The sequence below is a fragment of the Cucurbita maxima genome, unplaced genomic scaffold (genome assembly GCF_002738345.1).
Source record: "Cucurbita maxima cultivar Rimu unplaced genomic scaffold, Cmax_1.0 Cma_Scf00004, whole genome shotgun sequence".
In the NCBI taxonomy this organism is placed as follows: Eukaryota; Viridiplantae; Streptophyta; class Magnoliopsida; order Cucurbitales; family Cucurbitaceae; genus Cucurbita; species Cucurbita maxima.
Genome location: NW_019272020.1, coordinates 6,735,124 through 6,755,879, shown reverse-complemented (window position 1 = coordinate 6,755,879; position 20,756 = coordinate 6,735,124). Strand labels below are relative to the sequence as shown.

Below are 20,756 nucleotides of genomic sequence, written 5' to 3'. Positions count from 1 at the left end.
GAACTCGAAGTTGATCTGATTTTAACTTATATGAACTCTTTATTTTTCTTGAAATTATTGTGGTTGACGCTTCCAACTGACCCTTCTCTTCATCCGCATAGATGATATTTCTATGTGAACATGTGTTGCTTTAGTGGTTTGTTTTTGTCTCCCTTCTTTAGTATCAGACCTTGTTTTTTGTTTCTCCTGGTGGGGATAAATCCATTATCTGATCATTTTTTTCGTCGTGGTGTTTATGTAGTGGCAACAAGGTTTCTATTGAGGTTTGCTCACTCAAGCTCCCCTTTTCAATTACAACAATAACAGCAAGCGTAGATTCATCATGGCTATGATTTTTTCTCAATTGTAGTATCGACATCATTTTCAACCCTCTTGGTTGATGGATGTTTTTCTGAATGATCATCGGGTTAGACTCCGTTACTACTAGTCATTTTGTTAGGGACATTTAAATTACTTTGTGTTTCAGTAGGACGTTCATTCCTGACACGACGTCAAAGTCATCCATTTCAACTATCACTAAACAATTTGTCAAGTCCAAGGCTTCAGCTTTATTAGAGTTCTCATTGTGACTCTTAAGACAGGCAAAGCTTCCAATTTGACGGCGTTCATCTTTCCTGTATCTTGATGCCAAAGGACGTTAAAATATTTTGCATCGGTCTCCATCATGAGTTGTGGGAGGCTCTAGAGTTTACAATGGTGTTTCTTACTACTTTGTGCTTTATCCAGACCTCAACATACATAATATATATATATTCATTTAACTATAAGACATATGGTCCATGGAAGAATTGTAACTCTTATACTCATTAATATTATAATGGCTACTACCTAAATTGTAACCTAAAGTTGATAATTGATGTTCAATTAGCCAACCTTAAATTTGTAATCATTGTGGAGTGATTGAAATTACATGGAAGTAGCTTAAACTCCTAGTACGTTAAATGAAATTGGTCTCTTCTAATAAAACACGAATTTCTCTTTAATAACATTAATACAATTATGCTTCATATTGAACCTACCGAACATGAAACTAAAATTGCATTCAATTTAACTCCATTTTATTGTCATCTTGAATGACGTGTGGGATATATTCTTGATTTAACTCGATATTTCATATTAGTTAAGTTTTTTTTGCAAAATCACAATTAGACAACAACAAAGATGAACTTGGTATGTTTATTATTTTAAAGAAAATTTCTTTCTTCATCTTATTCCTAATAACTCTTCAACTAAATTCATATTATGCTAAGAAACAAATTTTTTACTCACAAGAAGTAAAATATGCAACTTTAACTAAAATTTCATCTAAACAATTTTTATTGTCATACAACATAGATGACAATTATAGCCTTCAAACAAAAACTAGAGTAGTTGTGGTGAACGGGATAGAAACTCTAGTGTTCATCCATAATATACAACAACTACCTAAATTATGACCTATAAATTTGAAAACATAAGTTGTAGTTGAAAAATACATAAAACAATTCCCTAAATCCAAGAACTATGTGTCCAATTAGTCAATCCTAAAGATAGTAATTAACAGCGAGAGGTACGGGGATCGATACCTCGCATCTCCAAAAGAAACTATTTTATTATTAATATTTTATTTCTATTCAATATTTCCTTATTTATGACATAATATGCAGATATACTTTTTCATTTTCACATTTATTGATGAAGGGGCATTTAGGGTGTTCATTTCCCATGTGGAAAGTATGGGGATCATTACCTTGCATCTTCAATTGAATCGATTACTAAATATATTATTTCTTTTCAATTTTTTCTTATCTTTTCAATTTTTTCTTATTTAGGACATAATGAGCTGGGATAGTTTTTCATTTTCACTATTACAGATGACGAGATGCTTAGGACTTTATGATAAAAGAATTGTGGGGATATAGCGTAGATGGTAGAGCACTTGCTTTGCATGCAAGAGATATGAGTTCGCCTATCAAATTTTAATACTGAGCATATTATAGCATGTTGAGGTTAGATATGAAATTTGGGGGTCATTGGATAAGGATAAGGAGGTAAACCAAGAAATGGTGTAAAATGACCATAATGCCCCTATATTATTTCAATATTCACTCTAGAAACAAGGGTTAAAAAACTATATTATTTCAAACCCTCCATGGTTGCTTCTACTTTGCATGAAAATGCTTCCACTAAATCATGTTACTAACTAGTTGGTTTGGGTTCGATTCAATTCTTGGACCACTAGATTGAAACGACCTAGCTCAATTAAACTCTTGATAATATAAAAATCATAAGTTTCTTAAATTACATTAACTTAAACCCCTAATGTTTTTTTTAGAATGTTTAGGTTTGTGTCTAGTTGATCTCTAAATGCTTAAAAGTATCTAATAAGACTTCTTTTCAAATGAGTGATTTGATATATCATAGAGGACAAAATATTTAGTTAGCATGGTACCATCAAAACTTGTTTATTTCTTTGAAATGTTTTGAGTTTACAATTTACACGTTTTCATTTAAAAATGAAGCAAAATTAGTCTGGTTGTCAAATGTTGTCACGCTTAAAACTACCATAAAGGTATAATCGACCTATTATCCTTCCACCAATAGGAGCAAAAGGCAACGTTACTAAGTGAAACTAGTTTCATGTCATTTATTCAACAATAAGGGTGTTAGCATGCATTTGGAAATGAACTCATATTCAAAAAATTTAGATAAAATAGAAAAGAATTGTTATCTCAATGATAATGATACTATGTGAAACTAGCCTCAAGATGCTTCCTTAACTCTTAGGGGCGGTAAACCAACGGTTCCTTCATCCAAGACCCATAGCCCAACTCCCAACATGGAAGGGATAATCTGGAGAATCATTCCAAGAACCCTAACGGATGGGTTACAAACTCACATTATCAAGTTCGACAACAAACAATGTTGCCGACAAACTTATGAAGACTACATGAAATTACGAATATATTAATGTAGGATTTTTTAATTTATCGATTTTTAAAATGTTAAATTATGTAAAATTACTGGCAAATAAGAATATTTTAGAGAGCTCTTTTTTTTTTTTTTTTTTTTTTTAAGATTTTGATATTTTAGAGAGCTTTTCCTTTTTTAAGATTTTTTTTTTCCTTATTTTTTTAAGCTTTTCCTTTTACAGAGTGTCAGTCCAAAAGTGTAAAAAGTGTCTATCCAAAATAGAAAGGCCAAAAAGATAATGCAAACATAGTTCATCTACAAACTACCCAAAGCTATTAAATACAAATGAAAGAAAATAAGAAATAACATAAATAATCTTAAATGTAATTCAACTCCCGAAGATAAAAAGTCTTCAAATTACATTCCAATGTAAAGTGATATTTTATTACAACTCAATTCTTTTCTTGATTTATTGTAATTGAACTTAAAAGTATGACAAATAAGCTGGATTTATTGTAAATTTCCTTTAAAATTTTTGTGCACAAAATACAATGTAAATAATATATATTTTTTTTTACTTTTTTGTAATTTGTATGGTATTATTAGAGGCTTTTGAATGAAATATGATAATTGATTCTCGGTCCTCTTTGACAATTTTAGATACCTCCATATCCGATATTTGATGCGTCACGTTTCACTATGAGATCTGCCCTTGGGTCAATAAGACTTAAGTAGAAAGTTTATTTGACTAATGATTTGATTTTTTTGGGTTGTAGAGATATCCTTTACAAATCAAGACTTTGTATTATTTTCAAGACACTCATCAAGACATTTGTAAATATGCCTGATATCTTGAAGGATTTAGGACACATAATTGAGAGAACCTAAATTTTTTTTTGATGTTGGCTTTTCTAGGATACGTCATTACGAAAGTTTGACACAAACTCAATGGACCATTGAATGGGTTTTATAAGGCTCAAATAAATTTAAAATCCAAGAAAGCGATCTGAGTTTGATATTATTTGATTTTGGGTATGGATACAACTAGCTGATTTCTTTTGATTGCATTAATGAATGTATGTAGATGTTTAAAGTGTTCATCTTAATGGTTTTAGAAAATATCAACACATCATCAATATAAACTATTGAGATTTTTTGAAAGAATTGAAAATATCATTCATAATCATCTGAAATTCGGATGGAGTGTTTTTTAGCCTAAATCGCATGACGTTCCTCACATATTTTCTAAACTGGACATTAAATGCTATTTTATATTTGTCCTTTTAGGAAATTAGAATTTTTCGAAATCCCAATTTCATATCGAATTTTATAAAAACATTTGACTCTAAATTCTTTTTATCAAATCATTTTTTATTTGGATTGGATATCTTATTTATTCTAAAACCTTATTCAAAGGTTTGTAGTTAATTACCAGTATCAGAATTTCTGGTTTCTTTTCAACATGTTGTTAACCTAAAATGTAGACACGACCACATGCTCTTTGAAGACCTTATCAGCTTCCTCTACAAAATATCACCTAAAATTTCAAAGTATTTAGTGTTTGATTCTTTTTTACTTAACCATAGGGTTCTATTTACGACTCTTTATCTTAAGAAAAAATCTATATAATTTAAAATCCAGTTGCTCTGATACCAATCTGTCACAACCCAAATTTCAAGGGTTCAAAACTCAAATAGAAACTAAATTTGAAAGTTAAAACAAATAAAAACTAAATTAATATAAAATAATGCTGTAAAATTAAAATAAGATTGAAAAAACAACACCACATTAAATATAAAATAAACTTAAATTATAAGACGGTGTTGTTCAAATTTATCCCAACAAAAAAAAAAAGTGTTTGGGATAGAATTACAAAAAAAAAAAGTACAAAAAAACTCAAACACAAAGACAAACTAACGCTGCATAACAACCCCATCTGTGAATGCACAATCTTTGAAGGCTCCCTCATACGAACCCATCCAAAATAATCACACCTGTGACCGCATCTCCTGACTTTAAACTGCTAGTCTAAACATGGTTTTGTCACCAAAGCTTTAGAGTTTAATCTATCTTTACAAAAATATTTTTCTCTTAATTTATAATTAGTCATAAAAAGAAATAATTAGATACAAATTTCGTCTAGAATTCAAAACTTTCAAATCTTACTGTTTCTTAACCAGATTCAAATCCAGATTCTTGAACTCCTAGTACCTTAAATAAAGTTGGTCTCCTCTAATAAAATAGGAATTTCTCTTAAGATCATTAATACAATTATGCTTTATCTTAAACAGGCCAAACATGAAACTAAAGTGCGTTCAATTTAACTCCATTTTATTGCCATCTTGAATGATGTTTAGGGTATATTCTTGATTTACTTTAAAGTTCTTGTGACATGACAGTTCATATTAGTTAAACTTTCTGCAAAATCACAAGTTAAAAAACAACAACGATGAACCTAAGTCTATTAGTCATTTCAAAGACAATTTCTTTCTCCATCTTATCGATAATAATAGTTCAACTAAATCCATATTATGCAAAGAAACAAGTTTACGACTCATAAAAACAACTACCTAAATTATGTCCTAAAAATTTGAAAACATAAGTTGTAGTTGATAATTTCACAAAAAAATCCATAAATTCATGAATTTGTGTCCAATTAGTTAATCCTAAAGATTGTAACTAGCATATAGTAATTGAAGCTCCACATGAAGTAATTTAAAGTTCCCCAAAGTTTATCTCATCTTTAATGAAGCATGAATTGCACGGAAGTTCATGAAATGCTTATAGACTCCAACTATGAGTACTATTAATGCAATTATGTTTCATATGAGTTTGTCATAAATGAAACTAAGGTGCATTCAACACAACTTTATTTTCTTGTCATATGAGACAAAATAGAAAAATTAAATCAAACAAACTGATGAACTAAACCGAATCAATCCAACCCAAATTGATTAGTTTGTTTCTTTTGTTGGGTTGTTGAGTTGTTTGATAACCCTTTTATATTATAACAATTCAACTTTTCAGGAGAGAAAAATATATTTAAGTAGAAGTTAAAAATATTGAGTGTTCAAGAAAAGACATTTAGTTTAGTGGTATGATTCTCACTTGTGGTGCAAGAGGAGGTTTTGAGTTCAATTTTTGAAATGCCCCTATGTCTAATTCTTTTCTTATCGAAGGACTTAATCTCCCATCCCATCTCAAGGCTTTATTCTCCAAGACACATTCTAATCAACCTAACTTCATATTCAACATTTTATACTCACCATCATGCTCTTAATACAACATCTCATCCCAAGGCTTTATTCTCCAAGACACATTCTACCTCTGAGGACCTCACGTGTTTCCTGCAATACGAAAAAATACAAACTTAATACCTAGGCCTAAGGCTTCATGCATACGTTTCAAGTTGTATAACAAGCTCTGGGAGTGAGAGGTCTCGAGTTTGATTCTCAAAATGCTCCTCCAAGAGATTGTAGTACGAATTTTGGGGATGTAGCTCAGATAGTAGAGCGCTCACTTCTAATGTGGAAAGTTCCGGGGCTGATAGCTTGCATCTCCAAAATGAATCGATCACTAAATATATTATTTCTTTTCAATTTTTTCTTATTTACGACATAATGAACCGGGATAGTTTTTCATGTCACTATTATTAAAAATTACTTCTTTTCAATTTTTCCTTATTCATGACATGTTGAGTAGTGATATTTGTTCATTTTCACTATTATTGATGATAGAAAATTTAGGGTTTTGTGATGCAAGAATTGTGGGGATGTAGCTTCGCTTAACATGCGAGAGTTGCGGCTTAGCATACGAGAGGTATGGGGATCGATACCTCGCATCTTCAAAAGAAACTATTTATTATTAATATTTTATTTCTATTCAATATTTCCTTATTTATGACATAATATGCATATATATTTTTTCATTTTCACAATTATTGATGAAGGAACGTTTAGGGTTTTTTTATGTAAGAATCGTAGGGATGTAGTTGGAATGGTAGAGCGTTCATTTTCCATGTGGAAAGTATGGGGATCAATACCTTGCATCTTCAATTGAATCGATTATTAAATATATTATTTCTTTTCAATTTTTTCTTATTTAGGACATAATGAGCTGGGATAGTTTTTCATTTTCACTATTACTGATGACGAGATGCATAGGACTTTGTGACGTAAGAATTGTGGAGATATAACTTAGATGGTAGAGCGCTTGCTTTGCATGCAAGAGGTATGGGGATCGATACCCTAGATCTTTAGATTTATTATTAAGGGGATATCTTGCATCTCCAAAAGAAACTATTTGTTATTAATATTTTATTTCTATTCGCTCATTTAGCATGCGAGAGGTAAGCGCTCTCGCATGCTAAACTATTTGTTATTAATATTTTGACATTTTTTTATTTTCACTATTATTGATGATGGGACATTAATAGGATTTTATGATATAAGAGCCATGGGGATGTAGCTCAGATGGTAGAGCGCTCGCTTCGCATGTGAGAGGTACGGGGATCGATACCCCGCATCTCCAAAAATAAGACTATTTATTATTAAATATATTGTTTCTTTTCAATTTTTCCTTATTCATGACCTGTTGTGTAGCAATATTTCTTCATTTTCACTATTATTGATGACGAAAAATTTAGGGTTTTGTGATGCAAAAATTGTGGGGATGTAGCTCAGCTCAGATGGTAGAGCGCTCGCTTAGCATGCGAGAGGTACGGGGATCGATACCCCGCATCTCCAAAAGAAAGAAATGATTTTTTTAAATATGAGTTAATTTAACATGTTATGTATAAGGTGGGTAGGAGAGAAAAAGAAAAGATACTTATATAAGGAGGACTTCTTCACTTCTTCACAATTGCAATATCTGACCAATGAATATAATGGTCATTTATAGCTTCTATCACAATAATATAAAATTTGGGAACAAAACCTATATGAGACTGAAAAAGACCGTTCACCACACGCTTGTAAAATAAATTATATCTACCAACAGCTTGCACCTCTTCATCGTTGACACCCTTCTTCATCGTTGACACCCTTAATTGGAACTAGATTTTAAGGCAAATCTTCTCCACAACTCACTTTGGAACACTTTTATAGATAGTTTCAACAAACTTACTTTGCTCGTGAATACTTTGGAGTTCGATATTTATAGTTATGGAGAACGCTATTCAAATTGATATGGTCGAATCTTACAACAAAGTCTAATTGAGCCTCCCTCTATTAGGAGATAGCTTCGAATCAAATTCTTTAGTTTGGACAATGATTGCATTGTTTTAGTCAAACAACCGAGACTAGTGTATTACCAATAGTATAAATATTTTGTACGTGTATTTTCTTACATATTAACAATTGTATACAAATAATAACTAAATTTATGAGTAGAAGTTTGGATGGAGTTTTATTAAATAGGTAATCTTAAATTATATCTAAAAATATATAAGATTTTTTTTTTTTTATATACATTTAGGAGAACAAATCAAAGATTCAAGAAGATGTCATTCATGCCATGTTTTAATTTTTATTCTTTCTTATTTCTCAAAGATTAAAAAAAAAATATATCCTCTCTCGCATATGGTTCGTTATTTGATTATTTTCTCTTGAGTGAAATTTAAGTGAAACACATTCTCTACCAAGGTAATTGCAAGATGCAAGCTTCACACTAAGAGGAATCAAAGTCCCTATCAACGTCCTTAAGTGTCAATTTTTATTCTCCATCTCAATATAAATTAAACTTATTTTCGTGAAGATATCTATTTATAAAAGCAAAATATCTCAGAGTCACAAAAATAAAAATGAGATATAGATACGAGACATAAATATGATACCAAATAGATATGGTAACATGTCATTTGTAAAAAACTAGGACACCGATATGACAATGATACATTAATTAAAAAGAATTATTTCAAAAAATTTATCAATTTTATATTAGAAATAAATTCATATAAATAAGTTTATATGTTTGTATACTTAAAAAAAAACTTAAGGTACGTTTCACTCTCAAAATATATTCAAAGTCAAGGGTATGATACGAAATGCTGGATTATAAATTTGTAATGTATCCATTGTATTAACAAGTATTCAGTACATGCCCAACACGTTTCAGATTAGTGAAACTAAGTTATTCTCATGCTTTCTTTACACCTATTTAAAGTAGTTTGAAAACTAGCACGTCAAATATTATAATTGACTAACTACAACTTCAATTTTATCCTTTAAGGATGGATGGTTTTGACCGAAGAGAAATAAAATCCTACATTTAGTACATAGTTGCAAAGATGGACATGAGAATGAACTATTCTCATATGGAAAGAGATTTAACACGTAAGTTATATCTCATATCCTCTCTTTACCAATTATTTAGTTTTATTTAGTATGTTTCATAAAGATAGGTCTATCAATAGCAAAAATAAATAAATAGAATAGATTAAATTATCCAAAAGTAATGGCTAACATAATTTAAAAAAAAATCATAAAAGGAAGAATGGATTAAATTGGCTCATTGCTAACATAATTAAAAAAAAAACACAAACAATCAAAAATCAAGATTTGGAAAGTGTTAAACAGTTTTGATATATAGAAATTTCAAGACTTTACTACTGCAATATTCCAATGAAATCTAACACTAGAGCATCATAAAATTTAGAGAAATGATTGAAATGGTGAATGGGTCATTGACGATAGAAATGGAAATGGTAAATGGGTCCTTGACGATAGTCGACCGCTATACTCTGGTTTTGGATGTAAGTGATGATTATCGGCAATATGAGTTGTGTCATTACCACACCGTTATCAAGAGGAAGTAAAGTATAGTAGAATAGATCAAGCGATCCATTTGTTGAGAGTACTGTAAGAGGCACACAAGGAATATTTTAGGTTACTTTTAAGATTAAAGGTAATAAAGTAATTACTGCCAGTTTTTTTTATGCATCTTATTTTGATCTAGCACATAAATGCTTCCTAATTATTTTATTTATTTTTTTATGAATTAGGTTATGAAGATCATTTGAATTATAAACGCTTTAATTCAAACAATATTTAATAACTAATCGTTTTAATATTTATACTCAAATATACTAACAAGTACTAGTAACACTAGTCTCAATGACTTAAAGAATACAACTATTATCTCGAACTATAAAGAAGTTAATTCTAACCTATTCTAATGGACAAATGCTTTATTAGACTATTGTAAGATTTCACTTCGTCAATTTAAGTAGCGTTCAACTACAACTATAAATATCAAATTCTTAAGTATTCATGAACAAAATCGGCCTAACAATGTCTCTTGGAACAATTTACCAAAGGTGTTAGAATGAGCAGTGTGGAAGGGTTGCCTTTAGATGTTTTAGTACCAATTAAAGATGTCAATATCCTAGTAGTGCAAAATGCAGGAAGGTTCGTAATTGAAAAGAATAACGAGAATAGTGAACATCGTGTCATCTACAAGCGTGTGGTGAATAGTCTAGTTAGTATGACTAGAGAACATCGTCCTTGCAGAATTTATATTATTGTGATAGAAGTTATAAATAACGATGATATTCCTTGGTCTTTTATTACAAAGGTGCAGAATTTTCTTTTTGTGCATGTGATATATCCATCGCCACCTACTTATAAGCTCTCATCTTTTCAAGAAGTTCTCGAGTTCCTTGTCCCCAAGTAGCAATACAACTACTAGAATGCTATCCCTTCTTATAATAAGCCCTCTCTCTCTCTCTCTCTCGAAATATGTGTGTGTGTATTTGTGGGTGTATTAATCTCTTTAATTAATGAAATATGGCATAGTCATAATGATATTATGAGTATCTTTTTTATTCCTCCCTTCCTTATTGCTATATAAAGAAAATGAAGATTATAAGTAAAAGTGTACAAGTAATTTGTTACTTTTGAACTTAAAATGCTTATAATTCAATTTATCTTTGTTATCAACAATAATTATCAAACGGTATATAATTTTGTCCAAGTAAGGTCGCTTCTGATTCCCTATATGATATCATAACACAAAATCGAGTGGAAGGGTTAACGATAAAATGATAACAAAAACCCATTCGTCGAACTAACTATAAAGGAAGGGTTGGTTGGAAACCATGTCTATACTTCTTTGCTTTAATCACAGGTAACTAAAGATATATAAGAACAACTGAATATGGCATGCCCAGTCAAAACAGAAAAAATTTCTTGCCATGTTATAGTTAATGAGTATGGTATGCACAAAGATCCGACGTCACACTTCATGATTGGAGACCAATACAATTAGCTAAGGTCGTCCATACCGTCTTTGGTCGAATTATGTCAAGCAAATGTTCCAGCAAGCAAAGAGATTTAAGGCACAAATGTCTCTGATGTGAAAGGCGCACCAATTCAATAAGATTTAAGTAACCATGAATAAGACACATGATACAGCTTGTAAACGAAAAAAAGTCCATGACTCATGTTATTTTCTTCCACTACAAACCTTCTAACCTCGTGCACTTTTTTGTCATTGACATCCTTAATTGAAATTAGAGTTGAAGGAAACACTTCTCCACAACTTATATGGAACACCTTTGATAGACAGTTTCAACAGATTTACTTTGTCGAGGAATACTTTAACATTCGATATTTATAGTTGAACGCTACTTAAATTGATGAAGTGAAATCTTACAATAGAGGTTAATAAATCATTTGTCTATTAGAAGGGAGCTTGGAATTCAATTCTTTATAGTTGGGATAAGGGATGTTTTAGTCCAACCAAGTATACTTTTTAGTTTTAAAATTAATTAATTTTTTTAGTTTAAAATAAATTGATTTTTTAGTTTTAATTTTATTCCGAATAAATTAATTTTGATGTGGTGTTATGTATTTTAATAAAATTAACATCAACTTAATCAACAAAAATTTGTATTTTTTTTTAAATTATAAACTAAATTAATAAAAATACCATTGAAATTTGCACTTTATCTAAAAAAAAATTACTCATAATTTTTTTTAAAAAAAAAATACTGTGGAATTTTCAAAAAAAAAAAAAAAAAAGCTTCAAAACTACTCTTTAACTTTCAAAAGTGTTTAAAAAAAGATAGATGAGGAGAAAATTGTGTTCATGGGGAGAAAATTGAAGGTTATTTTAGGGGAAGGTTTTCAAGATAAGTATAAGATCGTGAAAACATAACAAGAAGTAATATCCTAGCTTAAGGTCGCCATTAAGAACCTACTAGTAGGCTGCTTACTAAGTTTTACTCACTCCATGTTTATCATTTTTTTTCAAGTAACTAAGAGTTGGTCGTGGATGAGAGAGGACTTTGGAGTGTGGGCCATAGACTAACCTCTGTTTTTAATCTAGTATTTTTTTGTTATTCTTTTGAATCTACTTCTTATTTTGTGTTTGTAATGAGTATGTATATGTAACACCCCGAAAATGAAGGAAATTAGCTCCCATAAGAATAAGCCACTCATGAAAGACCCAAAGGATAGAGAGGAAAAAAATTAAAGTATTAAGCAAGAACAAGGGACTTAGTCAAGTCACTCTATGCCTATCAAGTGATTTCAAAGAGTTGCCTTTTGAAAAGGATTGGAAAGGAAAAAGTAAATGGAGAGGGTAAAAAAAAAGTCATTTTATATTATCAAGAATCTTTCCGGATTTGTAATATTTTATCTAGAAGAAATCTCAAGATTCAAAATAAGGGAAAAATGATAAAAAAGCAATTAGGAATTTGTAGAAAAATTATGATTGGTCGAGAAAAATAATTATAAAATATTCAAAAAGTAGAATATTACCAAAATACCTCTGGAAGAATGGATAGTTACAGAAATGACACTCTAATTAGAATCAGAGCATCAACGGTGACCATCCGAGCAAAATCCTTCGAACTCAAATCTCAACCGTCGGATCTCCTCCAAAATTTGATATGATCTAGAACGAACAAGCACAGATCATCACATCCAACGACGAGTATTCAAAGCCAAGGTCGGTAAGGCTATGATCAGAGTTGATATCTCACAAAAATTATCCAAAAAATTCGATCTCTAAATAACGAAGATTCTAGAGCTCTCAATGTCGGTTTAAGCATCTCCTATAAAGTGTGAAATAGGAGCAACAATATGGAATAAGAATCAAGAAAGGTTGATCCCCCAATCGAAAGCAATGAGTGTTTAGATTATGGGTCTCCTACTCTCAGATTTCTTCCAAATTCGAGAGCAATCCTCCACCATTTCTCTTCAATCTTATTCCTACATTTTCTCAACAAGATTACCCACAAGTTCTATGAACGAATAGAGTGCTGAAAGTGCCTAGAAACCATTCCCCCAATTCAATCCACCATTGAAGAACATCAAAAAAAACTTGAAAATCCAATCCGAGAATACATGATGACTCGTCGAGCAAAAATAATTCCAATTAGTTTCTGCACCTCCAAGGAATGCTTCCATAGAAGACCACAAAGAAAAATAAGCTCGAGAGCGTACCAAATTGAAGGAAATAGGTTTCGAAATTAAATTGGGGATAAGAGTTGAATTCCTATCTACATTCTCTTTTCCTTCAAATTAAGGATTCCTCTAGTTTCAGAGGAAGAAGTTGAGTAAACTTGATGAAGGAATCGAGAGCTGAAACGTCGTAGAACAAACTACCCACGAGATCGAAAGCTGGAGTTTCGAGTGAGTTGCATACCAAGAACGATTTCTAGAAGTTAAGGTCCTACACTCAAAGACGTTCCTCCAAAACCAATTCCTTTAGCTTGAAGATAAGATATGGAAGAGGTTCAAAGAAGAAATAGGGTCTTGAAACCCCTAGAATCGGCTACCCAATAAGAAATCCTTTGTTTTATCTCCAACGATAAATCAGATTTTGCATGAACTTTGGAAGCGAATATCTTAGGTTACGATCCACGAGAAGGTATCAAATAAATCCCTAGCCCTTTCTTGTAACATCCATCTTTAAGTTTCACGAAGAAATCAAGGAGAGAAACGCTGTAAATGTGGCTGTACAAGCCGAGTTTCAGATGGTGGCAATGCGAAAAATGTGCATCTTCTTCCTGTTTAGAGGAAGAAAACGATGATATGGCCAGTTCAATTGAACTGTCCAAGTCAACTCAAAATTCGACATTTTCTCAAATTTTCTCAATTTTAACCTCATTCTAGACCGATTCTCGTAAAAAAACATTATAGTTTCATCAACTAGACACAATAAGGAGAATGTGGAAGGAAATTTGAAGTAATTCAGATACTGGAAGCTCAAGAATGAAGGTCCCAAACGTCGACGACGAGACAAGTAGCCCCCTTGGACTCTTTGTTAAGAAATACTTGTAGAAGTCGCTTGGATTTTCATATGAACCCTAAAGCAAGTATGAATTAAGAATATATGAAAAAAAAACCCAAAGAACCCTGAGTTAAGACCCTGAACCAATCAAATAGCTCGAGATTTAAGTAATGTTAAAATAACCCACTATCTGAGCTTCGCTGTCTATTAAATTTTAATATTGAGCATTTATAGCATTTTGAGGTTAGATATGAAATTTGGTGGTCATTGGATAAGGATAAGTAGGTAAACCAAGAAACGGTGTAAAATGACCTTAAGGGGTAAAAACTATATTATTTCAAACCCTCCATTGTTGCTTCTACTTTGCATGAAAATGCTTCCACTAAATCATGTTACTAACTAGTTGATTTGGTTCGGTTCAATTCTTGGGTCCACTAGATTGAATCGACCTAGCTCAATTAAACTCTTGATAATATAAAAATCATAAGTTTCTTAAATTACGTTAACTTAAAAGTTTAGCCCCTAATTTTTTTTTAGAATGTTTAGCTTTGTGTCTAGTTGATCTCTAGATGTTTAAAAGTATCTAATAAAACTTCTATGCAAGGAACTTTTCTGTATAAGTGATGTAAGACTTAGGTTTATTATTAAGGAATTTTAAAGGAGTGATTTGATATATCATAGAGGACAAAAGATTTATTTGTTTCAAATATCTTATGTTGACCATTTTTTTTTTGTCAAGTATTTTGAATATTATCATTGTGAATTACTAATGTCGATTGAATCTCATTAATAACAATATCCCAAAACTCCGGTAAAGATGACATCATAATAGTCACCCATACACAAATGTTTACAACCTTAAAAGGTAAATTTGTAAGGAGTACACGAGAAAAGTGCTTAAAATAGTTTCAAAATATAGAAAAAAAAAATATATAGGGATTGGTCAAAGTTAACATTTGTTTTCTGGTTAGCATGGTACCATCAAAACTTGTTTATTTCTTTGAAATGTTTGAGTTTACAATTTACACGTTTTCATTTAGAAATGAAGCAAAATTAGTCTGGTTGTCAAATGTTGTCACGCTTAAAACTACCATAAAGGTATAATCGACCTATTATCCTTCCACCAATAGGAGCAAAAGGCAACGTTACTAAGTGAAACTAGTTTCATGTCATTTATTCAGTAATAAGGTGTTAGCATGCATTTGGAAATGAACTCATATTTAAAAAATTTAGATAAAATAGAAAAGAATTGTTATCTCAATGATAATGATACTATGTGAAACTAGCCTCAAGATGCTTCCTTAACTCTTAGGGGCGGTAAACCAACGGTTCCTTCACCCAAGACCCATGGCCCAACTCCCAACATGGAAGGGATAATCTAGAGAATCATTCCAAGAACCCTAACGGATGGGTTACAAACTCACATTATCAAGCTCAACAACAAACAATGTCGCCGGCAAACTTATGAAGACTACATGAAATTATGAATATATTAATGGTGGAGGACTTTGGAATAAGGTTTGGAATCGATAATTACTCTTATTTCTTTTCCTTTAGACACTCGGTGGTTGGGAGCAAATCGAACAAAGTGTTCGTCCAAAATTTTTTAAAGAGCACAACCAGATTCGAACCGGTGACCCTCTTGATCTGCAGTCAAATGCTCTACCACTAAGCTATGAACCCATTTTATATGATTTTAGCCTTAGTGACCCCTTCTACCAAGTGTCAGTCCAAAAGTGTAAAACGTGTCGGTCGAAAATAGAAAGGCCAAAAATATAATTCAAACATAGTTCATCTACCAACTACCCAAAGCTATTAAATACAAATTGAAGAAAATAAGAAATAACATAAATAATCTTAAATGTAATTCAACTCCCGAAGATAAAAAGTCTTCAAATTACATTCCAATATCAAGTGATATTTTATTACAACTCAATTCTTTTCTTGATTGATTGTAATTGAACTTAAAAGTATGACAAATACGCTGGATTTATTTTAAATTTCCTTTAAAATTGTTGTGCACGAAGTACAATGGAAATAATATATATATTTTTTTTTTACTGTTTTGTAATTTGTATGGTATTATTAGAGGCTTTTGAATGAAATATGATAATTGATTCTCGGTCCTCTTTGACAATTTTAGATACCTCCATATTCAATATTTGATGCGTCACGTTTCACTATGAGATCTGCCCTTGGGTCAATAAGACTTAAGTAGAGAGTTTATTTGACTAATGATTTGATTTTTTTGGGGTGTAGAGATATCTTTTACAAATCAAGACTTTGTATTATTTTCAAGACACTCATCAAAACATTTGTAAATATGCGTGATGTCTTGAAGGATTTAAGACACATAATTGAGAGAACCTAAATTTTTTTTTTGAAGTTGGCTTTTCTAGGATACGTCATTACGAAAGTTTGACACAAACTCAATGGACCATTGAATGGGTTTTATAAGGCTCAAATAAATTTAAAATCCAAGAAAGCGGATGAGTTTGATATTATTTGATTTTGGGTATGGCACAACTAGCTGATTTCTTTTGATTGCATTAATGAATGTATGTAGATGTTTAAAGTGTTCATCTTAATGGTTTTAGAAAATATCAACACATCATCAATATAAACTATTGATATTTTTTGAAAGAATTGAAAATATCATTGATAATAATCTGAATTCGGATGGAGTATTTTTTAGCCTAATTCGCATGACGTTCCTCACATATTTTCTAAACTGGACATTAAATGCTATTTTATATTTGTCCTTTTAGGTAATTAGAATTTTTCGAAATCCCAATTTCATATCGAATTTTATAAAAACATTTGACTCTAAATTCTTTTTATCAAATCATTTTTTATTTGGTTTGGATATCTTATTTATTCTAAAACCTTATTCAAAGGTTTGTAGTTAATTACGAGTATCAGAATTTCTGGTTTCTTTTCAACATGTTGTTAACCTAAAATGTCAGACACGACCACATGCTCTTTGAAGACCTTATCAACTTCCTCTGCAAAATATCACCTAAAATTTCAAAGTATTTAGTGTTTGATGCTTTTTGACTTAACCCTAGGGTTCTATTTACGGTGAACTTGTGATAATTTTTGTCAAATTATATATTTGAATACCTAATACATTAAGATATAATATCTTATTTAAATAATATTAAAATTTCGTAGAATATCATAATATATGTTTAATTAATATGAATCTCATTCAAATTTTAAATATATATTTTTATTTAATGTTTATGATACACATCAATTATTTTAATATTTAACATATCAAATATGTTAATATGTTTTGATATTATATTTCAAGACTATAGAAACTTACTCAGAGGACTTGAGAGTTATGTTGGCCCACAATGCATCTCATGGACGATGCAAAACTATGGTGGCGCTCGAAGGTGTATTGTATAAAAAACTAGTCATGCACCAAAAAATCATGGGAAGACCATTGATGGAATTGAAGCAATCGACGCTCCCCTGGATGGGTTTCCAATCAAAGACCTAATGTTTGATGTTGACTCTTTTGAAGAAAGAGCCACACGATCGAAGAACAAGAAACGTGGCAGTAGCTCTGAGAACTCTATTACACTCATAAAAAAATGTGTCGAAGAGTTAGACATTACATAGAAGATCTTGCTTTCATCGAGGAGACCCGAGTTTGATTCTCGACAATGAAATTTTATTTTCTTATTTCTTTTATTTTATAGTTTCATATTTAAACTTTACCTAGGTTTTGAGAAGCATTATAATGGATGAGTTCAATAGTATCTTAAAATCAAAAGACTCTTATGAACTTGGTTTGAGAGTCACTATAAAGATCAAGTTATCTTAGATTAAAAAGACTTTTATGAACTTTGAACCTTTAATAGGGTTATGTCATAGATATTTGGTTCAATTTCAACAAGTGAGGTTGAGGTGATTCAAATGGTTAATGTGATAATCCGGTAATTTTCAAGGTCTCTTTTGTTGAACGCCATCATGGCTGCGATGACTGAGATGAGCACCCAAGTGAGTTTGACAAGGAGGGTCGTAGAGAACCCCATCCCAAGCCAAGCTCATTTTGGGCTTAACAAACTTAAAATCCAAAAACACAAACCCTTAAATGGGAACTCGGATTCTAAGGAATTAAAAAACTTTATTTTTGACGTAGAACAATAATTGAAGGTTACACGAACTTGCTCGTAGGACCTAAGAGTTACGTTGGCCACAATGCATCTCATGGACGATGGCGCTCGAAGGTGGATGATATAAAAAATGGGTCATGCACCATAAACTCATGGGAAGACCGTTGATGGAATCGATGCAATTGACGCTCCCCTGGATGGGTTGCCAATTAAAGACCTGAGGTTTGATGTTGACTCTTTTGAAGAAAAAACCAATGATTGAACACCTCAAAATGTCGCGGTAGCTCTAAGAACTCTACCATACGACCTGAGAGTTGAGGGCTACAAGAACTTTCTCATACGACCTGAGAGTTACGTTAGCCGCAATGCATCTCATGGACGATGCAACACTATATAGTGCTCGAAGGTGAATGGTATATAAAATGGGTCATGCACCATAAACTCATGGGAAGATCGTTGATGGAATCGATGCAATCAATGATCCCCGGATGGGTTGCCAATCAAAGACCTAACATTTGATGCTGACTCTTCTAAAGAAAGAGCCACATAATCGAACAGCTCGAAGCATCCTGGTAGCTCTGAGAACTCTAACACACACAAGGAAGGACGTGTCGAAGAGTTAGACATTAAGCAAAAGATCATGTTAAAACTCTTCAGCGATCTGACAAAAGACTTCAGGACATTCTCACAAAAAATCCATTGTCATCTAGCGGTTAGGATATTTGGCTTTCATTGAGGAGACTTGGGTTCGATTCCTGTCAATGAAATATTATTTTTCTTATTTCATTTTATTTTACCGTTTCTATCTTAGATTAAAAAGACTTTTATGAACTTGGTACTTAGAGTTATGTTATAGATATTTGGTTCAATTTTACAGTTTCTATCTTAGATTAAAAAGACTTTTATGAACTTGGTACCTTTGTTAGAGTTATGTTATAGATATTTGGTTCAATTTCAACAAGTGGGGTTGAGGTTATTCAAATGGTTAATGCGATAATCCAGTCGTTTTCGAGGTCTCTCTTGTTGAACGACATCATGGTTGAGATGAGCAGGTGATTCAAATGGTTAATGCGATAATCCAGTCGTTTTCACGGTCTCTCTTGTTGAACGACATCATGGTTGAGATGAGCAGGTGATTCAAATGGTTAATGCGATAATCCAGTCGTTTTCACGGTCTCTCTTGTTGAACGACATCATGGTTGAGATGAGCACCCGAGTGAGTTTGACAAGTTGGGCTGTAGAGAACCACAGCTCAAGCCAAGTTCATGTGGCCTTAAAAAACTTAAAATCCAATAACACAACCCCTTAAATGGAAACCGGGATGCTAAGGAATTAAAAAGATTTATTTTTGACGTAGAACAATACTCGAAGATTACTGGAACTTGCTCATAGAACCTAAGAGTTACGTTGGTCGCAATGCATCTCATGGACGATGCAAAACTATGGTGGCGCTCGAAGGTGAATGGTAAAAAAAAGGGTCATGCACCATAAACTCATGGGAAGACTGTTGATGGAATCAATGCAATCGACGCTCCTCTAGATGAGTTGCCAATCAAGGACTCGATGTTTGATGTTGATCCTTTTGAAGAAAGCGCCAAACGATCGAACAGCTCGAATAGTCTCGGTAACTCTAAGAATTCTTTCACACACATGAAAGGACGTGTCGAAGAGTTAGACATTACCCAAAACATTATAGTAAAACTCATTAGCGATTAGACAAAAGACTCCAAGACAACTACACTTAAAATTCATTGTTGTCCTACGGTTTGTATATTTTGCTTTCACATAGGAGATTCTAGTTTAATTCTCTGAAATTGAATATTATTTTCTTATTTCTTTTTATTTTATAGTTTCATCTTTTGTCACCAATTATATTTAAACTTTGCCTAAGTTTGAGAGGCACTTTAATGGTCAAGTTCAATAGTATCTTAGATTAAAAAGACTTTTATGAACATCGTACCTATGTTAGTGTTATGTTATAGATATTTGTTTCAATTTCAACAAGTGGGGTTGAGGTGATTCAAATGGTTAATGCGATAATCCGGCTATTTTTTAGGTCTCTCTTGTGAAACGCCATCATGGTTGAGATGAGCACCCGAGTGAGTTTGACAAGGAGACTCGAATTTAAACTTTACCTACGTTTGAGAGGCACTATAATGGTCAAGTTCAATGGTATTGTAGATTAAAAAAATCTTTTATGAACTTTGTACCTTTGTTAGTGTTACTTTGTACCTCTGTTTGTATTACTTTGTACGTTTGTTAGTGCTATGTTATAGACATTTGGTCAAGTTCAACAAGTGGGGTTAAGGTGATTCAAATGGTTAATGTCACTTTATTTGATTCAAATTGTTAATGTGATAATCCAGTTGAATAGTTACCAGTTATTTCCAAGGTCTCCCTTATTGAACGCCAACAAGGCTGGAATGATTGAGATGAGCACCCGAGTGAGTTTGACAAATTGAAATAAAAACACTCAAACAAATCAATAAAATTGAA

General features: G+C 31.8%; 3 non-coding genes across 3 annotated transcripts; 2 read left to right on the top strand and 1 right to left on the bottom strand.

The window, feature by feature from the left end:
- The first annotated feature begins 7,349 nt into the window (after positions 1 to 7,349).
- Positions 7,350 to 7,422, top strand: TRNAA-CGC. Its single transcript has one exon. It is a non-coding gene; the product is annotated as a tRNA-Ala (tRNA).
- A 137-nt stretch (positions 7,423 to 7,559) lies between these two features.
- Positions 7,560 to 7,637, top strand: TRNAA-AGC. Its single transcript has one exon. It is a non-coding gene; the product is annotated as a tRNA-Ala (tRNA).
- An 8,103-nt stretch (positions 7,638 to 15,740) lies between these two features.
- On the bottom strand, positions 15,741 to 15,813 carry TRNAC-GCA. The gene has a single exon. It is a non-coding gene; the product is annotated as a tRNA-Cys (tRNA).
- Between the last annotated feature and the right edge of the window lie 4,943 nt (positions 15,814 to 20,756).